Source organism: Panthera tigris, chromosome C2 (assembly GCF_018350195.1).
Source record: "Panthera tigris isolate Pti1 chromosome C2, P.tigris_Pti1_mat1.1, whole genome shotgun sequence".
Taxonomy (NCBI): Eukaryota; Metazoa; Chordata; class Mammalia; order Carnivora; family Felidae; genus Panthera; species Panthera tigris.
Window position 1 is genome coordinate 13,594,030 of NC_056668.1, and position 21,202 is coordinate 13,615,231.

The following is a 21,202-nucleotide window of genomic DNA, read 5'->3' on the forward strand; positions in this document are numbered from 1 at the left end:
GGAATGGATCTCACTTGACCCATGCCCATGAGTAAGAAGTCTAGGCCAAGGATGATGTCAGGTTAGTCATTCTTATCTTTCTCAGGGTCTGTTTTATGGATGATGGAGAGGTCTGGATGAAGGAACATAGAAAATTGAGAAGGAAGGCTACCAGCTGAGGGTACTGCTGGTGATGACATTGGTGCTTGGAACTGCCAATTAAGTAAATACCTTGGTGACTTGGCTCTTTATTCTGCAAGAAGACAGAATTTCTAGTAATGAGCACATTTTTGTTAGATGGTTCCCCACAGTAATAGGGTACAAAGGTTATTGCCCACAGGCCACTGATAGATACTCCACAAAAAAAGGTTTCGTGATTCAGAAAGTCCCAGAAACACTTGGTTAAATAAAGTGAAATCAATTTCTTCACCACGAGAGCTAGAGTTCCCAACTTTGACCATGGAATGCGTTCTTCTTAGGGCACCTATGAACGTTTCCTGGGTTTCTACAGAATGTGTACAAACATTGGAAGACGGTGTGGAGTTGAGAAATGAGCACAACGCGTGTTGGAGAATATAGACCTCAGTGCGGATCATGGGCAAGCTACTTGTTCCATCGTCTAGGCAGTAGACCTGTCACTTACAAATGGCTCCGAAATAAACACGTATTCCCCTTTCAGGTTGCTGTGATCATTAGATGATGTGATGTGTATGGAGATGCTTTTCAAATTTTGAAGTGGCCTGGAGATAGGAGTTTTTAATATACACTCTAGTTTTTTTACTGTGCTATAACATACATACGATTGACCATTTTGACCATTTTTATGTGTACAGTTCACTGGCATTGAGTACGTTCACACTGTCGTGCAGCCATCACCACCGTCCATCTAAGCCATTTTCGTCATCCCAAACTGAACTCTGGGCCCATTAAAACACTAACCCTCACTCTCCTAGCCCCTGGCTACCACCATTCTACTTTCTGTCTCAGTGATACTCAGGGGACCTCGTGTAAGTGGAATCGTACAATGTTTGTCCTTTTCTGTCTGGCTTATTTCACTTAACATTATATCTTCAAGTATATCTTCTCATTTGTTATGATGTAAGATTTTGATTTGATTTGATTTGTTTTCTCAGTTCACTCACTCCTGGCCCCATTCTCCTAACACATTGCACGACGAAAGAAGAGTATGTGTATTTCTGGGGTGTTCCTCTGGAATGTCCCTGAATAGGAGTTACCCGTGATTTGAGGAGAGGGCATAATACGGATGTGCCTATAAGAAGAGCTGATCAAGAATCTAGTCCATCCTGGGGTGCCTGGGTGGCTCAGTTGGTTAAACATCTGACTTGTGGTTTTGGCTCAGGTCATGATCTCATGGTTCGTGGGGTCGAGCCCCATGTTGGGCTCTGCGATGTCAGTTGCTTGAGATCCTGTCTCTCCCTCTCTCTCTGCCCCCCTACCCCACTCACATACACACTCTCTCTCTGTCTCTCAAAAATACATTAATAAACATTAAAAAAAAAAATCTGGTCTATATGCAAATTAGAACTCAAGTGACCTGGGGATTTCCCCTGACAATGGACATGTTTTGTTTCTTCTTCTTTTTTATTTAAGTAATCTCTACACCCAACGTGGGGCTTGAATTCGTGACCCTGAGATCAAGAGTTGCATGCTTGCGACACCTGGATGGTTCAGTCGATTAAGTGTCCGTTTCACCTCAGGTCATGATCTCAAGATTTGTGAAATCGAGCCCTATGTCTGGCTCTGTGCTGACAGTAGCCAGTCTGCTTGGGATTCATTCTCTCCTTCTCTCTCTGCCCCTCCCCCCTCCCCCTCCCCACCTCTCTCTCTCAAAATAAATAAACAAACTTAAAAAAAAAAAAGTTGCATGCTCTTCTGACTGAGCCAGCCAGTTAGGTGCTCCGTGTTTTATTTCTTCTTAAGCCAGTATTTGGAATGGAAGAGATGTGAATTTCAACACCTAAATATTGTCTCTTGGTCATGTAGATGATTAGCAGGATTTAAAAAATTTCATATTTTACCATTTTTTCTTGTCTCAAAATGGCAGCTGTTGGTATTGGGTTTCTTTCAGGGGAAATCTTCTCTAACTTTTAGGATGAAAAGTATCCATTTCAAAATTGAATAACCTAAAATATGAAATGACCTGTTCTTATTTATTCAAATAAGGCTTTGAAAATGTGTGTTTTTAAAAAGAATGATTTTATAGGAAAATTATTCCCAAATGTCCATTATTAACCCTCACAATTAGAATCGTCTCCTTTTCTAAGGATTTGAGCAGTATTTTGATTATGGATGAAATAAGATACCATCAAAGGGGGACCTGGGTGGTTGAGTCAGTTAAGCATTTGATTTTAGCTCAGGTCATGACCTCACGGTGGTTCATGGAATTGAGCCCCATGTCAGGTTCTGTGCTGACAGTGTGGGAGCTGTCTCTGTCTCTCTCTCTCAAGATAAGTAAACATTAAAAAGAGGGGAAAAAAAATAGGAGACCAAAATCATCATCATCTTTTTTTCCCTCAGTAACCATAACATTCAACTTCAAAAAATCACAGTCGCATTAAACTGCCATCTTGTCCTATTGTGTGTATTACCATAATCTGTATGTATTTTTTACATTGCCCTGTGAAGAGCGTGTATTTCTTTGTAAAGGATATTAGCGGCATGAACACCCTCTTGGCAAAGAATTTTGTTAAGTCACACCTTCATTTTTCATGTACTCTGAGCTCATTGTAGGCACCCAGTTTTGGGGTCTAAGACTGCACTTTTTGGTTTTTGTTTCATCCCCCTGCCCCCCACCTCCCCGTCCCCAAGATCCGTAAGGCTGTTGAAGGAGCCTGAAGCCTTCCCCATCGTAGCATCCCTGTAAAGTCTTGAACCAGGCATGTAAGAGCAGGTGCTCGGGACAAATGGAAATGGCATTAGGTTGAGTTGAAATGAGATTGAGCTCTGAAAGGAATACTTGGAGGAATTTTTTTTATTTTTAATTTTTAGATGAAAACGTCATGATCTTATTTACCTTTATGGAAAACGGAGCCGAGCTGGTACAGCACAGATGGCAGCCTGTTCCTGTGAGTGTGGGGACGGAGTGAGAGAAACAGAACAAAACAGGTGGCTCTAGAGCTGGCACCCTGGTGCCAACATTAGTCGAGGCCGCACACAGTCCCCACTTCCCTGTGCTTGTTCGAGTGAGACATTGGTGGAACCAGAAGGCTGATATTATTTTGATCATCGTGCTCTATTTAATGAATACACTTGATTAATCCCCTCCTTCTCATGGATGCTATTTTGAATGGAAAATCACTAGTGGAAAAGCAAAATCCTTACATTGATTATGGGCACGATACCTTTTCCCTCCCGGTATATCCCCCCAACCCCAGCAGCTCCCTCTTCTGCAAAGCCCACATTTTGGAAGGGCTTACTAGGTGGTGCATTTTTTTTTTTAAGTTTTATTTATTTAAGTAATCCCCTTACCCAATGCGGAGCTTGAACTTAGGACCCTGAGATCAAGAGTCGCACACTTCTCTGACTGAGCCAACCACGCGCCCCATGTTGCTAAATTTTAATGAGGAAGAATCTGAAGCCGTGAAGAAATTGAGTGATTTGCCCCAAGTTGTCCAGTTATCCTGGTGCTCAAAGAGGAATATGCATTGCCTACTGCTTGTGTGTGTTCTTTGGTTTGGTCCTTGAAAATTCGAGCTTCCTGCCCTACGGAAAAGCAGAATTAGGACTCCCAAGCCAAATCTCTCAGCTTGTTTTCTCTCAAGGTGAGTATTTTCAGAAAGGAGCACACTTAGGGCTCTGAAGGGCTGTGGTGATGCCTGAGCTTTCCAAGGGTTGGTTTGGTTTAAATGTGGACTTGTCCGTTCCAGCTAGCTGAGAGGAATTGCTTTCCCAGTGTGATGCATTAGTCATGAGCAGGGCGTAGGAGGGTGTTGAACAATCATTCTGACCCTCCTCCCCATCACTGGGCTTTCAAGCTCAACTTCAAGCCCAGCTGCATTAGAATTGAGGACGTGCTGGGGACATCCCCCGCCCCTCCCCTGCTTTGTGCTTGAAGTCTTGGCTCAGGGGTGGAAGAGGGTGGTAATTTCAGATCCAGGGTGACAGGAGAAATGTCACCACAGGGAAGCTTATGTACCCAGGACCTCCATAATTTGTGTATATGTGGTGGGGGGTGGGGGGAGGATTTAAGGATGGGGATTGGTATATTTGTGTTTTACAATTTGCAAATAATATTTTGATACCATTTTCCATATTGAAGCAAAAGAGTGCCATAACTGTTGATGACGTGGGCTACCAGGAGACATAATCTCAGAAGGATGCAGTTATCTAGAAATACATGACAGGGGCCTCTGGCTGGCTCAGTTGGTAGAGCATGAGACTCTTGATCTTGGGGTTGTAAGTTCTAGCCCCACGTTGGGTATAGAGATTACTCCAAAATCAAATCTTTTAGGGGCACCTGGGTGGCTCAGTTGGTTAAGCGTCCGACCTTGGCTCAAGTCATGATCTCACGGTTCATGGGTTCGAGGCCACGTCAGGCTCTGTGCTGACAGCTCAGAGCCTGGAGGCTGCTTCAGATTCTGTACCTCCCTTTCTCTCTGCCCCTCCCCTGCTCGCACTAGTCTCTCTCTCTCTCTCAAAAATAAATATAAAAAAATTAAAATCTTTAAAAAATATACGTTCTTCTAAATATATGGCAAAGATGACATCGTGTAAGTGAGACCACTGTCCTCAGTGATCCTTTCATGCCCTGCAGCTTGGGGCTACCAGGAACAGCCCAAGTAGCCCTTTTTTCAGAGCTCAAATCTGGTGGATCAATCAAGAACGCCTGCTGCCTATTCTACAGTAAACGTTTGTGGGGGAAATTATTTTTATTCTTTTGGTTTTATTCTTTTGTTCCTTTGGCCACACGTTGTGCCATTACTAGGTGCTGGAGAAAAAAGTCTGTTAGGGCATGTGGTGGTTAATTTTATATGTGAACTTGGCTAGATTATGGTGCCCAGTTGTTTGGTTAAACAGTTAAACCAGTTTAGATGGGACCGTGAGGTAATTTTTCAATATAGTTGGCGTTTAAATCAGTAGGCATTGAATAAAGCGGATTATCCTCCATAATGTGGATGGGCTTCATCTAATCACTTGAAGGCCTGTAAGAGTAAAGACTCAAGCCTTCTGGAAGGAAGGGATTCTGCCTCCAGATGCTTTTGGATTCAAGACAACAGTATCATCTCTTTCTTGGGTCTCTTGCCTGCCGATCTGCCCCTCAGATTGTGAGCTTACGAGCCCCTACAGTTGCACGAATCAATTCCTTAAAATATCTGTCTCTCCATCCACCGATCCATCCATCCACATCTTGTTGGTTCTCTTCCTCTGGAGAACCCTGCCTCACACAGAGGACATGTGTCATGGAACACCATGTCAAAAAGTGATAAGCTGTAATCCCTTCCCTCAAGGACCTTGTGATCCTCCTAGAAGAGAGGGATTAAGACAAGTGTTCTACTAACTGATAACTATGGGGATTCAGAGGAGGAAAGTGGTAAAGCAAATTTTCGAAGCCCAGAGCTTTGCACAATTTTCCAATAAAAAACGCCCCCATAAAAAGAGAGTTAACTTTCAACCACTCCATGTGCCATTTTATTTTGGGAAAAAGATGGGTATTTCACCTTAAAAAATCATACACATTTAAAAGTTTATTCCATTGTCAATTGGCCCCAACTTCTCTGCTCTCACTAACCTCCTAGTAAATCTTCTTTTTATTAAAAAAAAAAATGTTTTTTAACGTTTATTTGTTTTTGAGAGAGAGAGAGACGCAGAGTGTGAGTGGGGGAGGGGCAGAGAGAGAGGGAGACACAGAATCTGAAGCAGGCTCCAGGCTCTGAGCTGTCAGCACAGGGCCCGACGTGGGTCTGGAACCCACGAATTGTGAGAGCATGACCTGAGCCGAAGTCGGATGTTTAACTGACCGAGCCACCCAGACGCCCCCACCTCCTGAGCAAATCTTTGAGTAAAAGTGACTCTTCAGAAAGATGCCCCTTTATCCCTATGGCTCTTCTCTCTGCTGGCTATGCTAGGGTGTTTGCATGTCAGGTAGCAGAGCAGGGATTCCAGTGTCTACATTCTGTAAGGATATTAAATGCACATTGAATATATGCATTGGTTTGGTTTTGCGGTGATGAGTGCACTGAGTGGGCAGCAGAGAGGGATGTTAGTGATGGGGATTCAAGGCAAGGAGACCTGAACTGAAGGATCGAATACAAAGGGGCAGGGTATAGAGAATACTTCAGGGACCTTGGAGGAAGAAGAGGGGAAGAGGGAGAAGATGGAAAGGAAGAAATTAACGTTCATGGAAACCCCAATGCAGTACTAAGGAAGACTGTTTGCACATACATTGCCTCACTTAATTCTCAGTACAAACCCTCAAGGCAAATTTCCCATTGGGTAGATGGAGAAAGTGATCTATAGGAATGTTAGGGGACCGGCTCAAGGTCACAAAGACATTCGATGGCAGGTGAAGATTAGATCTGACTGATCCCAAAGTCTGTGTTACATTGACAAATCTTGCTGCCTCCTGGGAGGAATCGTACGTGTGGGAGGTGTTGACCCTAAATAGTGTGTCAAATTTGAACTGTCACTGGTTAGCCCCATGGACGTGTCCAGAAGGGGGTTTCAAAGAGGGATTTGTGCTGAAGACTGAGATTCAGATAGTTGAGAGGGTGGAAGGAAGTGAGTCCGTTAAGTAGAAAAGTTCTCCGTCTGGAGAATTTGGTAGGAGGCTGTGGGCAGGTCGGGGTCAGGGGCAAATTGGCGAAGTGCGTGGAATCCAAAGGAAGGAATCCTGTGCTGTTGCGGGAGGGGGCAGATGCTGCCGGGAGGCCATGGCCATTGGAACTCTTCAGTGAGAGCTCCTTCAGTTGCCGGTGGTTGTCTGGATGGGGACCTGGCCAGACAGAATGAGGATTTCTTCCAGAAGACGAAACCTTTTCTTCCCACCTAGGAGGACCAAAGTTTTGTTCAAAAATATTTCAAAAATGATTTTTCTTTGTGCGTTGTTGTTGTTGGCCTTTTTTCTTCCAGACCATTTGACTGATATTTCTTGGCTACTTAGCCTGGCTGCGTTTTGGATTCCCCACACCAAAAAATGCAACCGTCGTTGGAAACTTGTTTTTGCTTATTGCCTCTTGGCCAGTCATTGTCTTGTGGTGGGTGGAGAGGAGGAAGTTGCAAAAATGAGTCCCTCCTTCCTATAGCGTTTTCTTTTGCTACATATGGCATTGTTTTATTGAGTATTGGTAAAAGGACTGATATCTTGATGGCAAAAAGCACAATTTAACGGCCTCTCGTGAGACCTAGGCCTATCAGCGGAAGAACTTCAGAGCAGCCTAAAGTTTTCAGCACGTTTCAAACCTGGTGATAGGTTCCTGAAGATTCTGGGAGATTTTGACAGTGCTGTGATGTTGCTTCATAAGAAGGCTGAGATATAGGTAAAATTTAGAGTGTACAGATGGGGAAACTGAGGAATTTGTCAAATAGGCTTAGAAAACAAAAATTAGCAACAGATTTGGGGATAGTTTCTTTTTTTTCTTTTTCTTTTTTAAAATCACGATGACCTGATTTCTGCTGCTAGAGAGTTCTTTTGCAACCCGTAGACCCCACCTGTCAGTTATGCCCCTGGAAGAAACGGAAAGCCTGTCTTAGGTGAAACAAGACAGACAGAAGGGGGAGGAGAAGGAGTAGGTACCCTGGGTGGTTTTGTTCCTGCTGGGCTCATGCGGCCGGGGAAGGAGGCATTCCTGTGAGCTTCTCTTATTTTGTCTTGGTTTCCAGATCAGCTTCCTCTGCACCGTAACCGTAGCCGTCCGTCCGTGTCAGATGGATGTGCGAGATGATTTCAGTAGGGCACGAGAAGGAAATTTCAGAATTAATATTTTCTATCTTGCGCATTTACATGTTTGTGTATTTCTGTTTGGCTCACATGAATTATGCACATTATAAACATACACAGAAATTTAAAATGTGCATAATTTATTTGAACAACAGCTCATGTATGCAATTTGTACGTTAATTAGATGAGTAATGACGCACACTCACACTGTTTGAGGGGGGGTATGCTCCGAACTATTTTATTGAATGAGGATGCCCATAAAAACCATTTGCACACTAGTGCCCTGGACAGGAGTATCCTCATTAGTTCTTAGAAGGCAGGCTGGTGTCCTTTTCACTTGCGTTGTGTGTGGTCTCATAGATATTACTTGGCAATGAATGTCAAGCTTTCTAAGCTAGTTGCCGTCATACAAGAAACAGATTTGCTTCGCGATGTTCTGTATCAGTTTTTCTGCACGGGGACTTTGATGTATCACTGTTTCAGACACGTTCCCATGGTTTCCCAGGAACTGTCTTTATGTGAGAGAGGCTGATTATCCTCTTTTGACTACAGGGAGTAGTCATAAAAAAGTCATGTGATTTTTTTTTTTTTCCCTTCTACTTTTTAAAAACCCAGTCTGCAGCCACCTCATGTGCTTTTCATTTCCCTCCCAATTTTTAATTCAGTTAGGATGAATGTTGGTCGTTATTCAGCCCAAAAGATCTTGCACCAGCGTTTAAAGTAAGAATCGGTTATTCCGTCTTGTGTTTCTGGGGCCAAGCTCCCTGGCACTTTTTGCCTTGATTTGAATCATGTATTTGCTGGAAAGAGAATCTCATGATGGTTCTCATTATGCCCCTTCCACACTGTAACTTAAGCAGGTTGAAGACACATGGACTTCTTTTCAAGTATAAGGAGCATAGAAACTTCCAGACCCTCCTGTTCATTTAAGGAGAATGGGTGTTCAGGGAGGTTGTGTTCAGCTTGTGGCTGTGGAGTTAGTCCACATCCTTCCGGCCATCTCCATGAACCCATCGCCGCGTGCCACGCTCCCTGGCTTTTCCGACAACACCAGAACTCTGCCCGAGGTCCGCTGTCCCTTGTCATTTCACTCACTGACGGAAAGGGAAGTCATTGTCCTCAAATGCTGCGTTGGAAGGAGTGTCTGGTGTACTACTTTGTGCATTGTGCATTCCAGATGCACTTCACTACGACCTGGATGGCTTTGGAGCATCCGCCTTGCAATCGGTGGTCTTACTTGAATTATAAGCCCAGTCTCAGGGTGAGGCAAGGGCACAGTGGGTATCCTGAGTTTTAGAGAGTTAGGGCGGCTGAACTCAAACCTGATTTACATTTTAACTTGGTGGCACCGAACCTGAGGCAGCATACTTTTATTTTTGTGTTAAATTATCGATGCTATTTAAGCCAGTTATTATAGCCATTGGCTTAGTCAGTAGAAGAAGTAGTTGAGATCATGTTTTAAACTTCTGGTCTCTCACAGGTCATCCGAGGTGTGTGTGTGTGTGTGTGTGTGTTTAAAATTCTTCGATTATACAATGGAATTGGCCAATATTTGTGTCTCAATAAATCTTTCCTGATCCAAGCTTTTTGACAGGGCTTCCTTCCTTCCTTCCTTCCTTCCTTCCTTCCTTCCTTCCTTCCTTCCTTCCTTTCCTTCCTTTCCTTCCCTTCCTCTTTCCCTTCCTCCCTTCCTTCCCTCCTTCCCTCTCTTCCTTCCTTCCCTCCCTCCTTTTCTCTCTCTCTTTCCTTCCTCCTTCCTTCCCTTCATTCCCTCCCTTCCTCCCTTTCTTCCCTCCCTCCCTCCCTTCCTTCCCTCCCTCCCTTCTTTCCTCCCTCCCTCCCTTCCCTCCTTCCTATGCCATGCTAATGTGTTCCTCTGTGCTGAGACCTTGTGTGGAACGGATACTACATCTCTAGTAGGATCACTATGAATCCCCACCTTTCAAGGATAACACTTTTGAATTGAGTGCTCTATTTGGCCTCATGGTGGAAGGTGTTGTTGTCACCTTCTCTGTCAGTTATCAAACTAGAAACTTCAGAAGCATCTTTTCCTTCTCTTTCTCCTTCTCTTCCCATTTCTCACAGTTACGTATGTGGCTGCTAAGTCCTGTTGACTCCACCTGCCTTTCTTATTACTTCAGGGCTCTCCATTGGCCCAGTGTAGGTCACTTTATCTCCAGCTAAACACTGCCTGATTGGTTGCTTGCAACAAGCCTCCACCTTCTCTCCCCTGCTGCCCAGGGGGCTGGGAGAACATGTTCAATTATGTAACTCTGCTAATAAAGTCCCATTACATATTCTACTCCGCATCCTGTCTGATTCCTTTGTGTGGCATCCATAGCTCTAACCCATCTTTTTAGCCTCATCACCTCCAGCTCCCTTTTTTGTTAAAGTTTATTTATTTATTTTGGGGGGGAGGGGCAGAGAGAGGGAGAGACAGAATCCTAAGCAGGCCCTGTGCTGTCAGTGCAGAGCCTGATGCAGAGATTGAACTCACGACTGTGAGATCATGACCTGAGCCAATATTAAGAGTTGGATGCTTAACCGACTGAGCCATCCAGGTGCCCCCAGATCCTTTCCGTGCATCTGCCTCTCTACAACATTGGACTAATGCTTTCATCCTTTAGGGCCTTTGCTCTTTTCCTGGAAAGTTCTGCCCTTCTCTTTTTGCAGATCCCCTCCTGTCCCTGTTTATGTCCTCCCATCCTCACAAGCTGAGCCAAATCCTATTAGCCTGTGAGGACCAGGTTCAAATGACAGCTTCTCTTAGCAGAATTAACCTGTTTCTTCTTCTTATTCACTCTTAATGCCAGATGAGCCTTTACAGCCCTGTTACTAAGTGGATAAGTGACCATTGTTTGTATTCTCAGAGTTGGGGCATCATAAGGAAATGGTCTGTTTCCTCATCCCAGACATACAATAGGTGCTCAATAAGTGTTGGTTAACTATTGGTAGGAGTCAGCAAAATTATATAAGCTCTTCTCCAAACCATTCACAAGCAGTTTTCAGATAGCCATAAGCATAACTATTTAAAAACTATTTTTATATGCTCTATTTCCAAAAAAGTTTTTTAATGTTTATTTATTTTTGAGAGAGAGAGAGAGCGAGAGCGCGAGAGCAAGCGAGCAGGCGCTTGAGTGGGGGAGGGACAGAGAGAGGGAGACACGGAATCCGAAGCAGGCTCCAGGCTCTGAGCTGTCAGCACAGAGCCCGATGCGGGGCTTGAACCCATGAACTGAGAGATCATGACCTGAGCCAAAGTCAGACACTTAACCAACTGAGCCACCCAGGTGCCCCTATATGCTCTATTTCAAAAGATGCTCTCAATTGTAGGAAACACCACTATTTTATGTACCACTAAGAAAGAAATAAAATGGTGCCAGTTAAACCACACTACACCATTGAGATTGTAAGGGACATTCAATTTCAGAAATGTTCAAAGTGAAAAATGTGTTTCTTAGGACCAGTGGAATAAGGGACTGTGTTTTACCTGCTGGAGCTTATAGTCTTAATTTTATAACTGCAAGACAGTTGGAAGTGAATTGCAAATAAAAAATTGAGGTCATTTAAAAAGTTTTGTTTTGGTTTTGGTTTGGTTTTTCCTTTAAAATGAGAGCGTAAAGGAGCATTTGGGGCTGAGTAGCCTGGGAGTGACTTGGGATGCTAGGTCTGTGGAACCTTGTCTTGTTACTCTATTTTAGGAGTGAGCCCTAATTTCTTCCTTTTTAGAAGATGAAGACTTATAGGAAAAGAATCACCCCCATTTTGAAAATCCTTGGGAGGAATTCCTTTAAGAATTTGTTAAAAAATTATTTTACTCGACATCGAAGTAGAAGATTCTTTGCTGCACTAAAATGTTTTCCTTAGTGGTTGATTAAAATTCTACGTTACCATCTAAACACGTATCAGGATTGATGTTCCTACTATCCCCTTACCAATGGTATTGCACAGGACCCATTACACCGTCACTTTTTATGTAGGGCAGCTACATTTGCCAGCTGTCATACTTGCTAATTGAGTTTTGGTTACTAAATTATGTTGTTAATCCAATATTCACACTCACTTCGTATTTTTAGCTTCTCTTCCTTCCTTTCCATCCTTAGTATCTGGTTTACCAAAATCTCTTTGGCCATTTTCTCTTAGAGAATGTTGCCATCTCATACATGCCTTCTGCCAAGACAAATACCACCAGCAGCAGGAGATGAGCCAAGGAAGGGGTACCAGCTGGGGGGGGGGTAGTGACTCTTTCTGATGGACCCTTTAGGCTCAAGCACGAGAGACCAACTGTGCGAGTTTGGTGCGCCCCAGCCCAATAAGCTCTCCAGAGAGGCTGGCGGTGTTTTCTGTCTCTTCTATGCTGTTGAAGGCGGTCCTGATCCTCGTTGCTGGCAGGCACAGTTGCCACACCGGCTGCTTGGGTGCACGGCCTCCCCCAGGGAGCTCTTCCCTGACTCACAGAGTGGCCCTCCCATTCTGCGTGGGAAAGGCAGCTCCAGGTCAGGGGACTGTTGCGTCTGTGTGGTGGCAAACGGAATAAAATCGCCAGGAAGACCACATCCTGCTCTGACCCCGATGACATCTCAGTTATATTTTGGGCTGAGAGACGTCCCTCCTGGCTGCTCGGCGAGAGAACAGGTGAAGGGAGAGGCCGGGTTGTAGGGGTGGGAGACCAGCGTGGAAGTGGCAGCTTGCCCTTTCTCGAGGGCTGGGTCACTTGGGAGGGCCTGGAGAAGGTGTCTGTTCTCAGCCTGAGAGTCTCCTCTCAGCTAAGGCCGTGTCCTTCAGAGTGGAGACTCCCCTGTCTCCAGGCTACACACCACGGCATGGAAAGCCAGAAAGAGCTAGAACCAAATTCCCCTTCTGGAACTGTAGCCTTTGACAGTGAAAGAGGAACTGCTCTAACCCACCACGCCCATGTCACCCAGTGGCTTGGGATACGAGGCTTCTTCCTGTGCCTGGGGAGGCCTCCAGCTGGAATGAGAAAGGGAGGCAGGTCTGCTCAAGGAAAGAGACCTGGGTGACTTGATTTTGGAAAAGACGTCATTTGAAATCTCTCCTATCTAAGGCATTGATGTGTTCTGGAGAGGATTATTCTCGTGTGCGGTTTAAGATAGTACAGTCTGTTAGGTCTCACGGGAGGTATGGAAGCACTTTCGACAGAGTCCTGTCCTCTCCCGGGTACTGGGAACACCCTGTGAAGTTAAGCCACAACGTGGTGTAATGCTGAAGGACAGATGTCAGCATTAGCAGTTAACTGTGGTCCACATCCATTTTCTTTGGAGATCAAATGTTCTATTCCCTCTTGCAATGACATGGACGTGCTTTTTTGACGTGACTCAAACTTGAAATTGAGCTGAGCAGGCTCTGATATCACATGGTCACTACTCCGGGAATGTTGGGTGGAATTCTCAAGTGTTCGGGAGCTTCATGGCTTCCTAGTGGGAATGATGCTACTTAGATTTTTGAGAAATTACGTGGTTCTCATGGTCTGTCCTGAAAAAGCTGTTAAGTCCATTTCAGTAAGCTGGGTGCCATTTGAGCCCTTGTTGGGCCGGGCCGTGGGATATCTGGGGAGATTTGATGGCCAGCTGTGTAACACAGCCCCTTGGGACTGAGGATTTCCAAACACCCTTGGACGAAGCTGGGAGGGAGCTTCGTGGTGCGTGATGCAATGTTGGAGTTGTATGCATGGGCAGTTACCAGTGTCCAACTGTAGCTGCAAGACAATAAACACCAAGAACTGAGGGAAACTTAGAAGAGTATTTTGGCCTAAAGCCACTGACTCACTGCCAGACAGATACTAAGCATTCCATAAATGGTAGATCGCGCTTAGTTGGGGTAGAACATGTTACTTCACTTTGAAACACACTGACTTTACTCCTATGAAATATGGTAATGTCTGTCCCAGCTGAACCTGTTGGTTAAGTATTGCCAAAGATTCACCGTTCTAAAATTAAAGTTATTATTTTAGCGGAGATTCCTTGACTTATAGCTGGCTTAAAAATACTGATTCTATGAACATGTTTCCTCAGTTACCTCGGGATACAGTTGGATCTACTAGGAAATAGCATTGCTCGAAACTAGTGCAGTGTTTGGATATGGGAGCTTCCAGGGATTTTGTTCAGCTGATTTGGGTGCCTGTTTTCACCTGTCTCGAAAACGTGGCCAGGCTGAAGCCACGTATGTCATTCATGCGCTAGGAGTTTGGAGCCCCTGTCATGGCTCGTTCCTCTGTGATAAGAATCCTGGTTCTGCCCTTAGGGGTCACATGGTTATCCTGGGAGGGGAAGGTGGGCCTGGAGTGTCCGTTTTCACACAAGGCAAACAGACGCCCCCCTCATGGAACCCTCCCCTCATGCCAGATGGGGATGGTTGTCATAGCTTGACACAGCGATAGTTGGGCATGAGCCAGAGAACCCTACCTTAAGCTCACCACCCCTCAGCACTCTGTGGAGAGCAAACAGTGATTAAGGAAAATTTCCTGGAAGGATGCAGCCTCTCTGCTCTTCAGCAGTGTCCTGCTTCTTCAGAACTTCCGTCACTGAGTTGTGATTTTCTTTTTTAATCGGCTATCAAGAAGAAACGTCCGTATGAAATGTGTCCCTGAGCCCATGTGGAAGGATGTGGTCCACGGCATTGCTTATCGTATCACAGTGGCCTCAGAGGATCTCAGTGGGAATTCCTGTCTGATTTTAGTACCAAGAACATTCATCCTTCTTCTGAGCAATTGATTTGGAATTGCGAATTTTATAAGTGCCATGTTTTCCCAATTTGAGTTGGCTTGTAGTAATTTCTTCTATTCTGGTTTAGATCATGTATCTTGGAAAGTCACACACTACTGAGTCCTTTGTTGAATAAAGTAATGGTATAAAAATAAGTAAAGAGGACGACCAGTGAATTTTCTTTAATTTCTGGACCATGTAAAATTTTTCAATGACCCAGATTCATCCATCCATCCATCTATCCAGTACTGGTTTTTAGACTAAGTGAATACTAAAAGTTATTTTTTTGGGTGCTTACTACATATAAATATTCAAGATTCTGACTTGTTCAGAATTTTGATCCGAGATCTCTATAACCCTCCTCCCTCTGCTTCTTATTTTTAAGGTTCAGGGTGAGGGGAAACTTCCTGATTCTCATTAATTCACTAATCATGGAATCGTTTTGGGCACTAAGTCATAATGAATAGCCTAAGAGTGAACATACTTAGGGGCATGTGGGTGGCTCAGTTGGTTGAGCGTCCCAACTTTGGCTCGGGTCATGATCTCATGGTTTGTGAGTTCGAGCCCCACATCGGGCTCTGCACTGACAGTTCAGAGCCTGGAGCCTGCTTCGGATTCTGTGTCTCCTTCTCTCTCTGCCCCTCCCCCGCTTGTGCTCTGTCTCTCAAAAATAAATACATGTAAAAAATTTTTTTTAAAAGATTAAAAAAAAAAAGAGTGAACATACTTATGTAGCATTTTATAGTTCCTGTAATGTTTTGTGTTGATTCTTTAATTTCTGTCTTTTAACAATCTTTGTAGGTCAGAAAGTAAGGGAGATAATCTCACATTTCTCCTGTTGAGTTTCAGGATGGATACTTGCCCAAGGTCACATAAGTAATAGAGCCTTCTACACGAGCTTGGATACTTTGAGGGCAAATACAGTACCCCTTTCTCTATATACTTTGGTGTCTGGAACTTGTAAGGACCTAAAAACGACAGGCTGCCCCTTATGAGTGTTTTTTGAAGGTGAAAAAGAAGAGTTCCGGCCTGGCAGACTTTTTAGGAAAAGCTATGGATTAACTGTCATGGACACACTATTTCTGACACCCGTCATATTGTTAGCTCCCATCAGACGGGAAGGTGGGAGCAGCGGGACCCCTCAGCCCTGTCTATTTTTGCAGGTAGATGAAGCCTGAGATTCCTTCTGGTAATTCCTTCCCCACCTCCAGCACATGTACTTCCCTGTGGAAACTGGTTGACACCTGACACAGAAACTGACTATGTGAGCTGACGATGAATTAGAACGAGACTGAAAAACGTGGTACATTCCGCGTTCACGTCCCATCAGCGTAACGTCAACGGGCCGCTGGTGCTGCCAGATTGAGTCAGTGCGGTGCCTGCGCTGTGACAGATCGAGTAGATCACATCTTCCGGCGGCATTAATCAATTCCCTTGTTGCCTCGCAACAGATTTAAGGTGACTTGTGAGCCCAGTTTCAGTGAGTTAGGCATCATGTTTTAAGGAAGTCCCTGTGACGGTGGCCTTCTATAGCGAGTATTTTTACAGCTTACAAATGTTAAATAACGGTGGAATAATAGCTAACGTTTACTGCAAACTGACCAAGGGGTAGGCACTAAGCTAGTCATGTCACGTAGGTGATCTTACTCAGTGCTCGTAATAACCCAGTGGTCTGGGAGCCATTCTGTTTGTAGAGGGGTGATATTTACAGTTTACCCCAAACCACCCTGCAAGTAAATGGTGAAGCCGAGATTTGACCTGATGCATGCGGCAAGGACTCAGGGTCACAACCCCCCCCCAGCGCTGAGCTTGGTGCATTGCTGCCTCCCATTGAAACTGAATTCTTTGCGGTTCTTGAAGAAAACTCAGAGGACTAATAGTTCTCAAGGTGCCATGGCGCACAGTCTCAAGGCCACGGTGGAGCTAACTCACAGTAGGCAAAGTGGGTGCCTTTTGGCACATGGCAGCCGTAGCATATCTGCTGATTGCAAAAGAACAAACGTGAGGCTCTTCGTTAGTCCACGTCATAGGTCAATTCTGCACCCTGGGTCTCAGGTAAGAATTTTTTTTCCCACCAAGATCAGGCAAAAATGATACCAGATACAACTCAATTTTGTTTTCCTCCATGTTTTATTTATTTTATTTTTTAAAATATTTATTTTTGAAAGAGAGAGTGAGCACGTTGGGAGAAGGGCAGAGAGAGAGGGGGGACAGAGGATCCGAAGCGGGCTTTGCGCCAACAGCAGAGATCCCGACGTGGGGCTCGAACTCACCAACTGTGAGATCAAGACCTGAGCTAAAGTCAGATGCTCGACTGATTGAGCCACCCAGGCACTCCTCCTGCATGTTTTATAAATAATGCTCTGTAACTTTCATCTTCTTCCCCATAATCTTTCTTCTACTCAGGAATTACAAGCATATAGATAAAGTTTTCGTTCTGGTAGATAAAATGTGTACTTTTTAAAAAAGTGTTTAAAAAATGCATTATCAGCTTCTGTTGTGCAGGTGGAAAGGGCAGCCGCCCACAGGCCCCGTTTGCCAGCAAGAATCCAGCCTTGCAAATTATTGGCAGCTGGCACCGTAATGAGTCCATTTCAATATAAATGGGCTGTTGCTTATTAATTTCTGCCAGTTCCTAAGCAATTCGGGAACTGCTTTGAAAATTGGAAAATTTGCAGCGAACAGCTTCAGGAGGATGCCTAGGGGAAGAGTGAGAACAAGCCAGCGATGGGGGTATTATGGAAAGGGCACGTATTGTAGGCTAATAATGGGGTGTTGCCGAGGCCGAGCGCTCCCTTTCTTGCAAGCATGAGTCACCAACTTCAGGTTCAATAGCCCGGTTTCCAAGATAAGGAAGCAACCGCAACTTTACTTACTGTTCTCTGTGGATGTGTGCATTTATTTATTGGCTGCCCCTGTGGGGTTGCCTTCCACAAAATAGGCAGTTTTCTCCGCGTTCGTGCTCTAAGCGTTTGGCGCCTCGTGTTCTCGCCTTGCTGAAAACACCAGCAATGGGTGGCTGCAGCGGGCTGCCCCACAGATGGGTGCCCAGGAGGACAGTGGTGAGGTGCAGCCACCCCAGGGAACCCGCAGTCTCTCTTCCTTTCTTACTCAGTAGCTGCCGAAAAACCATCCAAACTGCACGTTCGTGGAGTTATCCTTGTCAATTTCTCTTCTGTGTTAAATAACAGTTTAGATATTTTGCTAAATTCTTTTCTGTGCATATTCTTCATGAGTGGTCTCTGAAGTTTGCCAGCTGCAAAGATGTAAGCCACGAGGTCTGTGTATTTAATTAGGTCTTTGGTTTTCCTGCCTTTTAACATTTTCTTCAACCTTCATTATAAATTTAGCCCTGCTTTGGTAATAGCTGAGACTCCCTTGTTTCCTTGTATGTGTGTCTGTCCGTTGAGACCTTGTGGAGAGGAAGAAGAGCCCTGGAAATCATCCGAAGTAACCTGTTTCTGTCATCGGATACTTTTGTCCACAGAAATAGGGGAAAATGATAATGTAGCTCGTGGGACTGTTTCTTCCCATCAGTATAAACACACTCATACTTATTTATTTATCTGATTATGCCTGTCACTTTGTACCTGTGGCCAACTGTTGCACTGTGTGATTTGGGGTGGGGTATTGCACACAACATGGATGTTGGAGAATTGAGAAAAATGGGCTCCATAAAAAAAAAGGCCCACTTTCTGTGTTCTGGCTGACCATTTCCTTTCTCTTTTTGGTCCTCTCCAGGTTTTTGGCACCTCCTCATAGACTCAGATGAGACCATGACGGCCTTCGCGAGGGACAGGTGCTGATACCTTGCCCCAGCCCCTGTCACTGTTTAGCCTGGCCATTTCCAATCTCAGTATCTAAATGCCACAGTGCTCTTGGGGCACGTTGGGCTGGGAACCACTGTTGCCTTGGAAGGTAGGTTTGTATATGTATTTTTGAGCCTGTATATGTGTCTGCATGAATTAATGGAAATGCTTCAAAGGTGGGGTTGGGAGGGGGGAGGGACAGATATGTTTTAGCATAATTGGAATTGCTGTCTTGCGTGGAGCTCATGGGAAAAAGAATTTGGAACCACTTCTTTGGATTAGGGTTACACCCATCTAAGAATTCAAAAGCATTAGCATTAAAGCTTAAAAAAAAAAAAGAAAAAAAAAAAAAAAGAAAAAGCCTGGTACCTATGAAATCTTTTCTCACCCTGTGAATTGCCCTCGGGGTCTTTTAAATTTATCCCTGAGCTTCAGCATCTTTATATTGGATTATGTTTGAAAAAGACAAACCTAGCTGCAAAATCTTAAATTCAAAACAATGATATATTTTGTTTGTGGTTTGGATAATCTTTAAAAAGCAAAATAAATACAGTCAAAATAATAATCTTTCTAAATCAAAGATCATCTTTTATTTGTTGCAAAACTTTCCTGTTTAGTCTCTCATGTTAGGGGTGCTCGCGTGTGACTTGGCAAAAACATTTTTCATGGGTTTGTAAAGATTGAGCAGAAACTTTCAGAACTTTGTCTCCGTGTAATCTTAGCTTCTCCCCCCCCCCAACCCCCCCCCACCCCTGTCTTCAAGCTCAGCCTCCAGGAGAGAAAAAACAGGCTTGAAACCAAAGACCTCCCACCAGAAGCTAATTTTAAATTTGCAATCTGTTGTCTTGTGATTTTCGCTTCAAATTTAACTTTGAAATAAATACATTTCGTCCTTTCTCCTGCAAATGTGGAGGTCTGTTTTCAAGTCATAGAAGGGTGATCATTATGTTTATTTTAATAAGTTTTTAAATACCTCAGGGGAGTGAAAAAATTATATTATTAATAATTATAATTTACATACATCATTAAATGCCTTATGCTTGGATTTCACGATGTCCTTGCCAAATGACAGAGAAACCTGGCTTTCATAGTTGCCTTCTGACTTGAATCTGATTCGAATTGGGTCATCTCGGGCCCACTCGTGAGCCCTAACAGTTTTTATATTTGAAGTACCCTTGTTACGAGTTGGGCTGCACGGCGACCACTCCCAGTGAAGAGATCTGTGTTAATGAGTATCTAGAGGTGACCAGGACATGGATGGGTACAGCATGGTCCCTGCCACTGGGGAATTACAATAAAATGGGAAGGGGATACATAAAAATCAAGAGCAGCACATCAGTGTACAAATAACCACATCGCAGACGCCATGTGAACAGGTCAAGCCGAGTGCTGTTGGAATGTAGGGAAAGCGTGATGAAGTCCAAGCTAGATGGTGTTCTTTTTACCTTAGGTAATTTCCCCAGCCATCTGTTTTGAGTTTGGGTTTGGTGTCGTTTGTTGTAGCTGTCAATGTAGTGCCCACATCCTCACTCTCTTCAATTATCCAAAAAACCCAGGGACTTACAACATGTTAACATGTTTTACTTATTTTTCTTTCCTTAAAATGAATTCCAGGGTTAGTGTAGAAACTTTAGAAAATCCAAAAAATATAACTTTTGGAAATTAAAATTTCCCCTAATCGCTCTATCCAGAATAGTTGCCAGTGTGTGTGCTCACGTGCGTGTGAGAAAGTGAAATATTATTATTATTATTATTTTTTTAAGTTTATTTATTTTGAGAAGTATGTGCATGCAGGTGTGTGCAGGGGAGGGGCAGATAGAGAGAGGGAGAGAGAGAGAATTCCAAGCAGACTCTGCACCCTCAGTGTGGAGCCCGACTTGGGGGCTCGAACTCATGAACCGTGAGATCGTGACCTGAGCTGAAATCAAGAGTTGAGCCGCCCAGGTGCCCTAAGAAAGTGAAATACTATTAATATTCTTAAAGAAAATTTTAACCTGCTCAAAGCCAGTTTCTTGGATGCACTTCGCAAATGTAAGTTTTGCTTCCTGAGAATAAGAAGGGTTTTGCTCTAGGGATGTTCCACCGCAACAGCAGTAGAATTCTCCTTTTTGATTGTCTACTTCTGAACAGGACAAACCTTGGCAGGCTGACGCACAAGACTGGGCTTTGACCACTCGGAGCCTTCCCATTCTTCAGGGAAAGGGCTGGGCCATTCTGTTGTGTGTTTGAGGTACCGCTTGAATCGCTTGACTTATCTAGGGACTCTGATATGCCGTACCATAAAAATATTATTCCAGGCTCCTTAGTCCTCAAGGTGATGAGGTTATTTCTGGTTTCCATTGTATCTTCTTCTTTCTCTTCCTCTTTTTCTTTTTTTTTTTAATTTTTTAATGTTTATTTCTTTTTTAGAGAGAGAGAGAGAGAGAGAGAGAGAGACAGTGAGAGTAGGGGATGGGCAGAGAGAGAGGGAGGCACAGAATTCAAAGCAGGCTCCAGGTTCTGAGCTGTCAGCACAGAGCCCGATGCGGGGCTCGAACTCACAGACCACGAGATCATGACCTGAGCTGAAGTTGGATGCTTAACCAACTGAGCCACCAGGCGCCCCTCTCCCCCTTTTTCCTCTGTACAATGTAAAGTTACAGGAATATTTTTCTTTGTTCCTCTCTGCCCAGAGACCTTGGCCGTGGGGTGATTTTCTATTAACTGGAATGTTTTCTCATGCAGTGCGGGGGAAAACGTAACATCAGTGTGATTAAAGACACAGCTTGCATGTTCTCTCTTGGATCATAATACGT

General features: G+C 44.2%; 1 protein-coding gene across 6 annotated transcripts in view; it reads left to right on the plus strand.

Annotated features, from left to right (window-relative positions):
* TIAM1 (TIAM Rac1 associated GEF 1) overlaps positions 1-21,202 on the plus strand; it is a 382,305-nt gene that overhangs the window by 219,726 nt on the left and 141,377 nt on the right. For 4 of the 6 annotated variants that reach the window (XM_042999074.1, XM_042999077.1, XM_015542057.2 and 1 more), the window contains one exon: positions 18,340-18,516. The gene's annotated coding sequence lies outside the window, so the exon portion shown is untranslated. Of the gene's footprint in view, positions 1-7,212; positions 7,476-12,273; positions 12,512-18,339; positions 18,517-21,202 lie in introns of those variants that run through there. The other 2 variants (XM_042999076.1, XM_042999075.1) reach the window with 2 other exon arrangements.